Below are 14,977 nucleotides of genomic sequence, written 5' to 3'. Positions count from 1 at the left end.
AAGAAGGAAGTTAGTCATGCAGAGCCAAGATAAATAAGGAGTTTGTAGCTAGGAAGCATCAAGCGGAAAAAATGAAGGCAAGTATTAGCCGTATTGTATACCCATTATGTCAAGTATGCACTCTGGATGAAATATAGCTAAAAATGTTGAAACAGAAGAAAGCACAGCCAAGCGGTGCAGATGGACGTCGGAAAGGCACTGGCTTAAAATTTAGAGTGGAAGAGGGACTTTAAATGAAATTCATTTGCAGAACGGAGGAGGAGTTTGTCTTCCTGCTATGGACGTTGCAGTAAAGAGCAGCCCGTCTTGGAGAAAGGACCGCAGCAGCTGGAACTGGGCCCAATACAAACAAAAATCAATGAGTCACCCACTGGGAAAGAATTACACAGGCAAGAACAAATAATAATAATAATATCAACCAGGAGACTGAAGCCTATAGCAGTTGTGTGTGTGTTTGTTGGGAAGGGAAGGCTAGTAAACAGCTACATTACTAGAAAGCAGAACTTGCGAAGACACAAGATTTACCCACCCAGGAAGAATGGCAGATGAAGGTGATGGTCTATATGGAACTGGCGGAAATGACTGGCAGAATCCGAGACCAAGGAGAAGAGTTGGTGGAAGAAGATTGGAAGAAATTTAAAGTTTATTCACAGAAACATTGTAAAATTAAGGAATGTTAGAAGGATGTTGGAATGAAGTTATGTGGTTTTAGCAGAAATGATATAAAGAATTAAGTAAAAATGGATAGTTAATTGGTGAAAGAAGAGAGTGTAAAATTACAGTATGTTAAGATAAATTATTAGGATAAAAACAAAGATGGAAAGGATTTGCTGAAATATCTAATTGAACTAGAATACAAAAAAGGGAGGTGCGAGGAGGTCAAGGAAACAAGCAAATGAAAAATAAGTTATGGGAAAGTTTGATTTGTTTCTTTTTTCTTTTTTTCTTAATTGTTTGTATTTTTCTGGGTCTTTTTTATTTTTTGCTTGTCTGTATTCATGGTGATGTATTGTCTTGTTTTTTCTTGCTTAATTTAGTGTTCTCTTTTTGTAATTTTTAAAACTGGAATAAATATTATTTAAAAAAAAAATAGAAAGCAGAACTTGCAACAGCTAGGCATGGATCACTTTCTTGATCTGGCAGGGAGAGATGGGGGGGAAGTAGCAGCAGGCCAGGCAAAATTTAGCTCTTGCAAATGCAGTCACAGCAAACAGGGCACAGAAATAGGGAGGCAATATGCAGGGACAGGGTGCTCCTGGTGCAGACTGCTGAACTGAACAGAACCTGATCAATAGCTAGTTTTACCACCAAAGTGAAATACTGCCCTCTTCTACACTGGTCACGAAGCCCACAAGATATTCTGCACTTGTAAGTGCAGATCAACTGAAACACAATTTTATCGACTTTGGGGTCTTCTGCATCCTCCCAGTCTACCAGCGTTTTCAAGAAGAGGTCCTAAAATACAGTATCTCCTTATCATTCAGTTGTGTGTTTTCTTTCTGTCTCTCTTACCAGAGAAGAAGACGACGAAGAAGAACATTTATTGGTTGCTTTTTCTTGCCAAAGGCAATTCAAAGCCCCTCACACAACTAGAAGACCCCAAAGAAACAAAACCCCACATAGATACATTAAAACAAAAACTACTTTTAGGTTTTGCTTGTTCTACATTCTTCCCACCAGTGGTTCTTTTCATGGAGTTCCCACCAGTGCTTCAGTACAGGGAGATAACTTCTCACTGGGTGGGCTTGCATGACACAGAAAGCTCAGCCTTGTCCAAGCGCAGGCTCCTAAAGGGGGCAGCCAAAAGCCACTCTGCTTCTCCCCATTTTGCTGTCACTCTACATTGTGCTAAGCACTGGCTTAGCATGGTTGTCTGAACTGCTGTCAGAATTCCAAGGTGTCAAAAACAAAATGAATGTTCTTAAGTGCATTCTTGTAACAGAACTAGGATTCATCCTTAATCACTTTTTTCCCAAGCCATGAGCTTTGTCTGAGGAGGAGCACAGCAGCCGCCAGGAACTGTACAGCTTCTGCAGGCCACATGCTTATTCGTAATTAATCCTGATTTTATTGCTCACACAGTGGTTAAACTATGCCTGTTCTTTATTGGCATTTCTTCCAATTTGGTTGCAAGCTCTGTGTGTGTATATGTGTGTGTGTGTGAGAGAGAGAGAGGGGGGGGGAGAATTTCAGTTATAGACAATAAAGTTATAAAGTGGTGAAAGAACAAAGAAGAGGGAGAAAAAAAATGCAAAAATACAGTAAGAAAAAATAATAGAAAACAGTAAATATGATCAGTTACATTTCCATACATTATTATGCAGATACTGTACATAAATACTAGGTAAACGGACCCCTGACCATTGGGTCCAGTCGCCGACGACTCTGGGGTTGTGGCGCTCATCTCGCTTTACTGGCCGAGGGAGCCGGCGTACAGCTTCCGGGTCATGTGGCCAGCATGACTAAGCCGCTTCTGGCAAACCAGAGCAGTGCATGGAAACGCCGTTTACCTTCCCGCCGGAGTGGTACCTATTTATCTACTTGCACTTGACGTGCTTTCGAACTGCTAGGTTGGCAGGAGCAGGGACCGAGCAATGAGAGCTCACCCCGTCGAGGGGATTCGAACCGCCGACCACCTGATCGGCAAGCCCTAGGCTCAGTGGTTTAACCCACAGCGCCAACCACATCCCTGTATATAAATACTACTATTGTCCAAATACATGTATAACAAAGAGTATCCCTTCTGCATTCCTCCTAATTTGCCTGTGGGGATGTTAACACATCTTCCTAGAAATCCTTTCATCACCCCATGTTTCTGTGCATTCATTGCCTTGTCACTTTCCAAACCACAAAAAATCCTGCAGGCTTGAAACCACGTTAACTGGGTAGTTCCAGGATGCCCTTGAATCCTGTCAAATATATTGGGCTGTAGCCAACTAAGTCCTGCTCAGAGTAGACCCACTGAAATTAATGAACCACGTTAGTCATATAATGGGACTATTCTGAATAGGCTAGTGTGGGATACCATCCTGACAGTTTGAAGACACTCATCACTCAGCTAACTATGTTGTGCAACCCAGGTCAGTATCTGCAATGAAACGAGATGAGCAAAATGCAAGAGGTATCCACGGAATGATGCTACAGATTTAAATATTTCTATATTACACATATGGGACGTGGGTGGCGCTGTGGGTTAAACCACAGAGCCTAGGACTTGCCGATCAGAAGGTCGGCGGTTCAAATCCCCGCGACAGGGTGAGCTCCCGTTGCTCAGTCCCTGCTCCTGCCAACCTAGCAGTTCAAAAGCACGTCAAAGTGCAAGTAGATAAATAGGTACCGCTCCGACGGGAAGGTAAACGGCGTTTCCGTGCGCTGCTCTGGTTCACCAGAAGCGGCTTAGTTATGCTGGCCACATGCCCTGGAAGCTGTACGCCGGCTCCCTCAGCCAATAAAGGGAGATGAGCGCCGCAACCCCAGAGTTGGCCACGACTGGACCTGATGGTCAGGGGTCCCTTTACCTTTACCTTTATATTACACATATAGAACACTGTTATGAGTGTAATTTATTGTAATATCTCTCTTATGCATCACCCCCCCACTGCCATTAAGATTTACAGTTGTATATAAAATTGGGGGGGGGGGGTGTCAAAGTTTATCTGTCACTGCAACCATTTTTCAGTCTACAGCTCTCATTAAAAGGTAAAGGTAAAGGTACCCCTGCCCGTACGGGCCAGTCTTGACAGACTCTGGGGTTTTGCGCCCATCTCACTTAAGAGGCCAAGGGCCAGCGCTGTCCGGAGACACTTCCGGGTCACGTGGCCAGCGTGACATCGCTGCTCTGGCCAGAGCCAGAGCCGCACACGGAAACGCCGTTTACCTTCCCGCTGGTAAGCGGTCCCTATTTATCTACTTGCACCCGGAGGTGCTTTCGAACTGCTAGGTTGGCAGGCGCTGGGACCGAGCAGCGGGAGCGCACCCCGCCGCAGGGATTCGAACCGCCGACCTTTCGATCGGCAAGTCCTAGGCGCTGAGGCTTTAACCCACAGCGCCACCTGCGTCCCACAGCTCTCATTGCTTCATCTCAAATACTTCACCCATAATTCACCTTTAAAGAAATGATTCAAGTATGCACAATAAAACAATGCAAGCTGTTCTAAGCTTCCCAAATTTATTTATTTTTAAAAAATGAAGACATAAAAGTGAGCTGGAGCTATTATTTCTTCAACACATGTGTACAGAGTGGAGTCTTATCTAACAGATAATTTAATCTCATTTACAGGGGCATTTAAAATTCATGCCATTTTTTTTTGGGGGGGGGAGTAGTTATCCTGGCAATACTAGGCAAATATCTTTACTATGATGTGAAAGGCATGCTGCAAGGAATTCAGACAACTACAAGCCTCACACTCAAAAGGCGGCTGAATTTCAATAGTGGATGTGTTCCTGGGATATACAGAACAAAATAATTAAAATTAAATTAAATTAAAAAATCCTTCCAGTAGCACCTTAGAGACCAACTAAGTTAGTTATTGGTATGAGCTTTCGTGTGCATGCACACTTCTTCAGATAACAGGTATATACAGGTATATGCAACAGACTTTTCAAAACCAGGAGAATTTGGAACAGCAGCTGCTTGCAAGGTCCCTTACCCAGATCCAGACACTGCAAAAAAGAAAGGATACTGCCATGCTATGGATTCTGCCAGGGAAACAAACAAACAGACAGACAGACAGACAGACAGACTAACAAACAAACAGCCCAAGAAAACCTGAAGAGCACAACAGCTGAAAAGGCTGCTGGTCAGATTTGTGGATAAGGATGCCCTGTGCCTGTATCACAGCTGTAGGTTTAGTATTTTTACATCCCTACAAGGCATATTTTAAATTTGCCCTTGTCAACACTCGTTTGTTTGCTCTTCAATTCATTCAGGTCACTCTCAAAGTCAACAAACCCAGACATTTCCCTTTCCCATCATGGTTCAGGGTTCAATTCCTCAGATGTTTGTACTTCTTTCCACCAGTGCCATTTTCACTCACCAAATAATTCGGTACCACCAGATTATAAGTCTACCACACCATTTGCTCCTACATTTAAAAGAGATGAAGGAGGATCCCTTTTTGAATGCTAGATGCAAGAAGCATCTGCGGGAAAAGGCACACTCATCCACAGAGTAAACCATGGGCATATCCAAACTGAAGAATTTAAGAAATATCAGCAGTGAGATATTCAAGACTTCTAGTGACCTCCCAGGCTCACTAACCAATTCTTAAAAACATGCCCTAGGAATCGGAGCACTGAAGTCAGTCACCAGTAGTTGCAATTCACCTCCCAAGTATTTCTCATAAAAACAGGGCATTACAGTGGTGCCTCGCAAGACGAAAAGAATCCGTTCTGCGATTCTCTTCGTCTAGCGGTTTTTTCGTCTTGCGAAGCAAGCCCATTGACAGCTTAGCGGATTAGCGCTATTAGCGGCTTAGAAAAAGGGGGGGGAAAGGGGGGGAAAAACCCGCAGGAACTCGCAAGACATTTTCGTCTTGCGAAGCAAGCCCATAGGAAATTCGTTTTGCGAAACACCTCCAAAACGGAAAACTCTTTCGTCTAGCTGGTTTTCCGTCTTGCGAGGCATTCGTCTTGCGGAGCACCACTGTAGATCTTTTTGAGTTGGACTAGTATTCTAACGCTATAGCTGCAGAAGCAAGTACTCCCCACTTACGTGGGGGTTACATTCCGTCCCCCTGTGCACATAAGTGAAATGGGCCTAAATGGGGAGCACGCTGCTGTGTCTCCAGCTCATGAGAACTTCTCTGGAGCCCAAAAAGGACAGGCTGTCTGCAATGTGAGAGGACCTACAAATACTGTTAACTTGGAGGGTGTATACCGGTAATTTATATTTATTAGAATCCATAGCTAGCTCACCCTTAATTCTGATTCCTTATACCCCAAATAAGCCTAGTAACTGTATGTGAAACCATCCGGGAATGTATTTTATTCTGCTATTTGTTTGTTTTCTGGTTGTTCTCTATTCGAGGAGGGTTTAAAAACGGACCTTTGGGAGCTGCTGGCAATGCCTCCTGCAACGAATGGGTCACTAGGTCCTTATCTTGGACTCCACGTAGAACTACCAACACTCTTTGAAGATCACACGGCCTTTTGGGCGGGTTGACCTCAACGTGCTCTAGAAATAGGAGCTCCTATATTGAGCAGAGCTCATAGGCTCGACTTGGGAGAACATGACTTGTGACAGTACCAGTAAGGAAATGTTGGGTTTCCACATGCTGTTAGTCACCGGATCAAAATAAATGATTCAACAGAAAGGAAATGCAAACACAGAGAGAGAGGGGGGAGGGGAGAAGGAGAGGGAGAGAGAACCCTGAATTATCTCTGTAATGCTTTTGGGCAGAAGGTTCATTTTTCCTATTCCTCAGCAGCCTTAACCAATTTGAGAAGGAGCAAAAAACCCAAATAGGGTTAAACCTAGGCATACTTTGCTTGGAAGCAAGACCTATAAGCAAAGTGCGAGATGCTCTAAGAGGAAGCCGTTTCCCCAGCCCTTTCCAAATGAAATAATGGGCTGCTTATGGGTGAAACCAAGGTAGGGAGACCAAGGTACGGAAAGAGTGCAAGGAGGTCCCACTCTCATGCTATGGGATGTCAACTGGAAAGTGTGGCCCTTTTGCTTCAAGACAGAGTTCTTTAAGAAGTCAGGCATACCCACAAGTTGTGTGAGGCCTTAGGAAACCCCACCGTGATCTCTGCTGTGCTATCCTGAGCTATCCGTATAGAAGACAACAGTGGAGATGCCATATTCTGAACAGCCGCCTTGTCCTGCATCTATAGGCCCCTTTCTCTGCTCTGCTGTGAGTGCAGATCTTTCTGGGGACACAAAGCTGTTAGCCTCTCACGGGAATCTTTAGGACCCTGCTTGAAGGAGGCACAACTGCCACTCACATCACAGATCCTGAGCAAGTATGCATTTCAATTAATTGGGACTTTAAAAAGGTAAAGGTAAAGGTACCCCTGCCCGTACGGGCCAGTCTTGACAGACTCTGGGGTTGTGCACCCATCTCACTCAAGAGGCCAGGGGCCAGCGCTGTCCGGAGACACTTCCGGGTCACGTGGCCAGCGTGACATCGCTGCTCTGGCGAGGCAGAGCCGCACACGGAAATGCCGTTTACCTTCCCGCTGGTAAGCGGTCCCTATTTATCTACTTGCACCCGGAGGTGCTTTCGAACTGCTAGGTTGGCAGGCGCTGGGACCGAGCAGCGGGAGCGCACCCCGCCGCAGGGATTCGAACCGCTGACCTTTCGATCGGTAAGCCCTAGGCGCTGAGGCTTTAACCCACAGCGCCACCTGCGTCTTTACTTCCTACTAAATGTGTTTGAAATTATAGACTAAGCTGGATAAAAATAGAAAGAAGAAGAAGTGGAGAATGTTACCAGTGAGCAATTAGGAAAGCAGGTTCTTTTTACATAACTGTTAATTCGCTCATGCATAATTTTTCACTTCCAAAATTAAAACCATACTCATTTCCAACTACATAAGACACGAGAAACAGACCCACAGCTGCACTCAGCCAACTGTGAAATATGGATACTTCAAAATGGGGCAAAGGAATATGCCCCACTCTTATCAATCTCCCACAACATGTGATGTAGGGCAGAAAATTTTCAGTAGAAAATTTTCAGTAATTGTTATATTCCTGTATTTTCACAGCAAAATTCCATCTAAAAAAATGAATTTTCCTAAAATAAATTAGTAGCATTCCAAAAAGATATAATATCTTGTGAAAAAAAATTTCAAGGTCATCCTAAGGAAACATGCATACATTAAAGTACTTTACATTTCATTTTAGCACACTCATGTATCAAAATGTGCACAATTATTCAAAGAAAAATAATATCCTATTAATTATTTTATTCTGTTAGAAAATAAAATTTAAGCCACATTTAAGTAAGCTTTGTTCATTTTTTAACCCTAAATATTATTTCAAATACTTTTAGGTTATTGGGAAACCTTTCAAGGTATGTGTTTAGGATGTAGAACATGACATACTTCAGTTTCGTTTGCTAAATGTCAGCCAAATGTGTTAAATCAGGTTCCAGTCAGTTTTTAAAGCACTGGAAATTTTCCAGAAAACTCACACCACTGCTAATAACCTAAATTCCCATTGCCTTTAATTACACGTTAACTTTTTCTTCTACACAGCCCAACATGTCTCCAAAGGAAAACTTAAGAACATGAAAAGAGCCTGCTGGATCCGGCCCAAAGTGGCCCATCTACTCCAGCATCCCATTCTCACAGAGGCCACCGAGGTGCCTGTGGGGAACCCGCAAGCGGGAAATGAGCGCAACCACCACTCTGCCCACCTGAGATTCCCAGTGACTGGTATTTGAGGCATCCTGCCTTGGTAGCGGCAGCAGAACATGGCCATTGTGGCTACTAGTGACTGAAAAGTACAGTCATACCTCAGGTTGCGTTTTTTCAGGTTATGGACGTGCTGAAACCCGGAAGTACCGGAACGGGTTACTTCTGGGTTTCGGCGGTCCCGCATGGGCAGAAGTGCTAAATCGCGCTTTGCGCATAAGCGCCAAATAGCAACCAGCACATGCGCAGACGCGGCGCTGCAGGTTGCGAACACTACGGGTTGCGAAGGTGCCTCCCGCATGGATCACGTTCGCGACCTGAGCGTCCACTAGAACAAAGGATAACACAGTAGTCTGGTCCTCGTTGAGTGCCTTTCCAAAGCAGCAAGGTGGACAAAGTCCTTTGTTTCCTCTGGATCCTACCCACACCTGCTCCTTTGCAGGTTATTACATCTGCCCAGCTTTCAAAACAGCAATGTTTTGTTACTGGGGGAATTGCAATATGCCGTGTGGAATGTGTGCACCTGAATGCGGTATTAGAAATTCCCCAGGAGCCAGGTGCGTTTTCTGACTCGCGCTGGTCTAATTGTGAACATGTGGAGATCTCTGGATGCCAGATCTCTGGCAACGGACACCTCCCTTTGGCTGGCCCCTCCAGGTTTCTGAAGCACGTAAGCAGAAAAGCTTGTATATTTGGTGGTTTAATGTTTTGTCAACTGCTTTGAGATTTTTTTCTTTAAAATACAAAGCGGTATAGAAATTAAATCATCATCATCATCATCTCATTTGGGGAGGTGGGGTGGGGTTTGGTGCCTAGACATTCTGTTGAAGTGGCCGCAACCTAGCTTGAAGGAGCCGTTTGGCAATTAGCTTATACAGTGGTACCTCAGGTTAAGAACTTAATTAGTTCTGGAGGTCCGTTCTTAACCTGAAACTGTTCTTAACCTGAGATACTTTAGCTAATGGGGCCTCCCGCTGCTGCCGCACCACCAGCGTGTGATTTCTGTTCTCATCCTGAGGTAAAGTTCTTAACCCAAGGTACTATTTCTGGGTTAGCGGAGTCTGTAATCTGAAGAGTCTGAAACCTGAAGCGTCTGTGAAACAAGATTTGGAATATCTTATAGGCCCTATTTTCAATTATGGAGGTTTGGCAGGAAGGAATGTGGATGCTGTTGGGTTGGAGCTTCCCCGAGACTTGGCTTTTAATACTAAAGACTATCAAAAAGACTGGCAGAGGGGACACGAAAGAGATTTAAGAGCCTCGGATTTAAGATCTCCGGGTTGATGATTTTTTGAGATTGATGGACTTCTGCTGGGGACTGAAACCGGGGAGGGGTTCGGGTGGAATGGAAATCGGGAACTCAATGTGCATATAATATAAATTGTTTTTTTTTTTGTCTTTTGGGAAAATTGTGGAATGGAATTTTTTTTCGACCTTAGGGAAACGTTTTAAGAATAAGTATAGATATATAGGCTAGGATGAGAGTTAAGATTGGATAATGTAAAAGCGGTTTTTAAAAATATGGTAAAATTAAGGATTCTGCTAGAAGGATGTTTGAAAAAGAAAACTATATGGTTTTGGCAGGAATGACATAAAGAATTAGTAAAAATGAATTAATGAAAGAGAGAATTTAAAATTATAATATTTTAAACAAACTATTAAGATAAAAACAAGGCTGGAAGGATTTGATGAATTAACAACTTGAATTAGAATACAAAAATGGGAGGTGTGAGGAGGTCAAGGAAATAAGTTAAAGAAAGAAAAATATGTAAAGGTTTGATTTGCTCTTTTTTATCTTTTTTAAATGATTGTATTTTTTTGTTTTTGGTCTTTTCTATTGTTCTTTTTTCTCTTTTTTTACTTTTTTGTAACTTTCAAAATTTTGAATAAATATTATTTTTTTTAAAAAAAAGAAACCTGAAGCGTCTGTAACCCGAGGTACCACTGTATATCTGAGTTTCTAACACTGCAAGAGCAATTAGCCGTGGCACAGTGCTGTGGTTTTCATATACTAGAGCCTTAAGCAGCGTTTAGGTTCTGCCATAATCAACCAAATTCTTGCCTTACATGTTGAAGTCCAGAGAGGCTCATCATTTCACCGCAGGGGTGACTTAACCTCTGGCCCCCCAGATAATGCTGAGCTACAATCCCTTGACCTCTGAGTATGCAGGATCGTGATGATGGGAGCTGTACTTCAGAAACACGTTGTGGGGGGCTGCAGTTTAACCGGCCCTGTTCCATGCCTTTGCTTCAGAGAGGCAGAAAAATGTTCTGAAAGTCCCTGGCCAAGACGGAGCAGAGATCATCATTTCAGGCCAACACAAACGCCGGTGAAAGGGTTAAAAGAAACCAGAGTTTCCAGAGGCTGACAGAAGTGCCTGGAAAAAGGAAAAAACCTTCCTGGGAGGAAACAAGCTATTGTGAATCAGGATTCAGCCATTTCCTTTCTACAGCCCTCCATCATCCAGAGGATACCAAGCCTACCCTCAACTCATGAAAGCCTTCTATAAGCTCCAGCACGAGGCCATAAGCTGCAGAAATGCTGATTTCAGTCCAAACAGACCAAAACAGCATGAAAATATGGGTTGCAATGGACTGTGAAGTGAGAGGAACATGGCTGGTGCAGTTCAGAAGATCCAAACTGCCCCAGCATCACACAGCCACTGCCACCCAAGTCTAAGGTAGCTCAGAACCAAAGCAGAGACAACCAGAAACTGAGAAATAGATGCTGCATCCTATGGCATTTGTTTTATTTCAAATAAAAATACTTTTTAGGCCACCTTACGTAATAATGTCCTCTGTTGGTGACAAAAAACCCCCAACACTACTCCCCTAGTGAAACATCAAGTACCGTATTTTTCGCCCTATAACACGCACCAGACCATAACACGCACATAGTTTTTAGAGAAGGAAAACAAGAAAAAAAATATTCTAAATGAAATAGTGGATATATGATTTTTGTGGTTCATGCTGTGGCCACAGACATGTGATCTGACAGTGAGTTTGGAGTAGCCCAATGCAAAAATCCTGAGGATCCATGTGGATCCATGCTTTGTAACCATGGGGGAGGGAAAAAGGGGAACCATGGATCCTCTGCTCACGACTGCAGCAGATCCCCCCCGCCACCCACAGGCATTCGCTCCATAACACGCACAGACATTTCCCCTTACTTTCTAGGAGGAAAAAAGTGAGTGTTGTGGTGCAAAAAATACGGTAGATGGCAAAAAATAACTACAGATTACTCTTCAAAACAATCCCTGCGATGGGGTGAGCTCCCGTTGCTCGGTCCCTGCTCCTGCCAACCTAGCAGTTCAAAAGCACATCAAAGTGCAAGTAGATAAATAGGTACCACTCCAGCAGGAAGGTAAACGGCGTTTCTGTGCGCTGCTCTGGTTCGCCAGAAGCGGCTTAGTCATGCTGGCCACATGACCCAGAGGCTGTACGCCGGCTGCCTCGGCCAATAAAGCGAGATGAGTGCCACAACCCCAGAGTCAGCCACAACTGGACCTAATGGTCAGGGGTTCCTTTACCTTACTCTTCAAAACAGGGGTGAGGAACCTGTGGCCCTCCAGAGGCTGCTGAACTACAACTCCCATCACTCCTGGGGCATATGGGAACTGTAGCTTTCAACAGCACCTGGAATAATAATAATAATATAGAGGTACCTCGAGTTACAGACACTTCAGGTTACAGACTCTGCTAACCTTGAAATATTACCTCGGGTTAAGAACTTTGCTTCAGGATGAGAACAGAAATTGTGCTCCGGCGGCACGGCAGCAGCTGGAGGCGCCATTAGCTAAAGTGGTGCTTCAGGTTAAGAACAGTTTCAGGTTAAGAACAGACCTCCGGAACGAATAAAGTACCCCGCCCATCTGGCTGGACTTCCCCAGCCACTCTGGGCGGCTTCCAACAAAATATTAAAATACAGTAATCCATTAAACATTAAAAGCTTCCCTAAGGCTTTAAAACCTTTAAACCTCTGCTTTAAAACAAATACAGCCTAGCATGAGAAAAAGCAAGAGAGAGAGAACTAGAAGGTTAAAAAGCTTCCCACAAACAGGAAAGGCAAACGTAGAGCAACCAGCTCCTTGCCAGAGATTCCTTGTACCTTCAAAGCACACTACATTTGGCAGCTACAGCTTCTCATGAGTAAGAACTGCCTGCCATCTGCTCCACTCCTTCCTCTTATGCAACTTTAGGGGAAGATCACCAGAAAATAAGGAGACATTTAGGCAATACTTTTCTTGTACCCCTACCCCAGTTCTCAATAATGGAAATGGTAAAGAGGAAGACCTGAGTGATTTATATTGCTAAATATAAGTTAAATATAAAAAGTAAAAAGCAAGTGAAAGTAAGGTTTGAGGGTCTACCAGTTTGCCCTTAAGCCAGAAAGCAAAATGGTATATGCTCAAAAGTTTACTTTGCAGGAGAAGAAAACCAATGCTCACCCTGAGAGCCAGGAAAATAAGGCAGTTGTTGCCAGTTGGACCAAAGTGAGAAGTAAGCGAAGAGAGACTGAACAGAGAAATACTGCAATTATTGACACTTTCATGCAATGGTGAGAAATTGAGCCCCCTACTATTGCATATACCATAGAATCATAGAATCATAGAGTTGGAAGAGACCACAAGGGCCATCGAGTCCAACCCCCTGCCAAGCAGGAAACACCATCAGAGCACTCCTGACATATGGTTGTCAAGCCTCTGCTTAAAGACCTCCAAAGAAGGAGACTCCACCACACTCCTTGGCAGCAAATTCCACTGTCAAACAGCTCTTACTGTCAGGAAGTTCTTCCTAATGTTTAGGTGGAATCTTCTTTCTTGTAGTTTGGAGCCATTGCTCCGTGTCTGCTTCTCTGGAGCAGCAGAAAACAACCTTTCTCCCTCCTCTATGTGACATCCTTTTATATATTGGAACATGAAATTTATATATTTGAACATACCAGCCCCAGCCTTGCTTCTCACAAGTGTTCCAGTGCCTTTGCACTCACTGGCTAGAATGCCAAAGGAGGCTTACAGGGCAATTCTATACACGTCTACTCAGAAGTAAGTCACACACAATGGAGCTTAGTCCCAGGTACACACATGGAGTATTTCAGCTTTCCTTGGTATTAAGCCACTGGGTATAATACCGACTGCACATTTTGCTTTGGTATGTTTGTAAATAAAAAAGCTAGTCACTTTATTTTGTTTTATGTTAAAGCAGAGACGCTAAAAAATGAGGGAAGCCCCCACCGCAACCGATGGCACAGGTCAAGATATCAATGCCTTTAGCATCCATCATGTTCAGCAAATGCAACAATCTCCATCCCAAGAACCACAGAAGGCTCTGAATGGTGGAAGAACTCCTTTTTGCTTACTACGCTGATGCATTCTGATTTCAGTTTCTGGGGTATTTTGTTCCTGTTTCCCCATCTAACAAAAACTAAGAGCATCTGCAGGTGCATCTTTTTGCAGCTCCACCTGTAACACTGTGCAAATGAAATTACAAAATTTTTCTTAAGGCAGCAACAAAAATGCAGGTTTTTGTGAGCACATTTCTGCGCCCACCAACCTTGCAAGCACACAGCTGGCAAACCGTGTCCAATGAAAACAACACAGGTAGGACAGATGAATTGCATCCACTGGAAAGTACGTAAACCGGTTAGCTGACAAAAGGCATCCAGTGAAAACCACAAGTGACCAGTTATTAAGCAATGTATTTAGTATAGGAATGAATAATTTTTTGGTGGGGAGGGGAGACACCACCATTTTCTTCTTCTATGCAACATCAAAATCATGCACTGTGTTATGAAAATCATTGGCTCTAGCTAAAGTTGCTTCTTGTCTTGCCAAGTTACAGGGAACCAGGCAGAGGGTCTTCTCGGTAGTGGCACCCTCCCTGTGGAATGCCCTCCCACCAGATGTCAAAGAGAACACAACTACCAAACTCGATAGCCCTTGTGGTCTCTTCCAACTCTATGATTCTATGATTCTATGAAACTTTTAGAAGACATCTGAAGGCAGTCCTGTTTAGGGAAGCTTTTAATGTTTGATGTATTACAGTATTTTAATATATTTTTTTGGAAGCTGCCCGGAGTGGCTGGGGAAGCCCAGCCAGATGGGCGGGGTATAAATAATAAATTATTATTATTATTATTAGCCGCTGGTGTTTGCGTTTGCTTTTAACCATAATCCTGCAAGGCAGATCACAACAGTATTACATACAGAATCTTGAACTTGGATCTAACCCTGGCTCTTGTTTTCCAGCTCAAAAATTCTGCAGCTGAGATCATTCTACTGTGAGAGGTGTTTTCCTCTAGTCATTTTTTGTGGGGGCAGGAGCAGGGGGGAGCGGGAAGAGGCCAAGTATTTACCTTGAGCTAACTCACATGACTTATCAGCCAGCACAGAGAGAGGAATCTCAAAGTTTAAATGGGCAGGTTTCACCTAGCGGCAAGCAACTAAAGGTCAACTCCAGGCAACAGGGAGTTACCTTCTCATGTCTTTGTCCTTGCAAAATTTTCTCAAGGGAACTCATATGTTCCCCCTTTAACATAGAGGAGCCCTAATCTAGCAGGAGTCACAAGCTGTCTGGTTCACAGGAAATCAGGCCCTGGGAATCTTCAGTGAGA

The 14,977-nt window shown here is 43.7% G+C and overlaps 1 protein-coding gene across 1 annotated transcript in view; it reads right to left on the bottom strand.

The window, feature by feature from the left end:
- TRAM2 (translocation associated membrane protein 2) overlaps positions 1–14,977 on the bottom strand; it is a 46,962-nt gene that overhangs the window by 26,210 nt on the left and 5,775 nt on the right. The window lies entirely within an intron of this gene.

This window comes from Podarcis cretensis, assembly GCF_951804945.1.
Source record: "Podarcis cretensis genome assembly, chromosome: 3".
NCBI lineage: Eukaryota > Metazoa > Chordata > Lepidosauria > Squamata > Lacertidae > Podarcis > Podarcis cretensis.
Note: the sequence above shows the minus strand (reverse complement) of the source record. Positions and strands in the feature narration are given on the sequence as shown.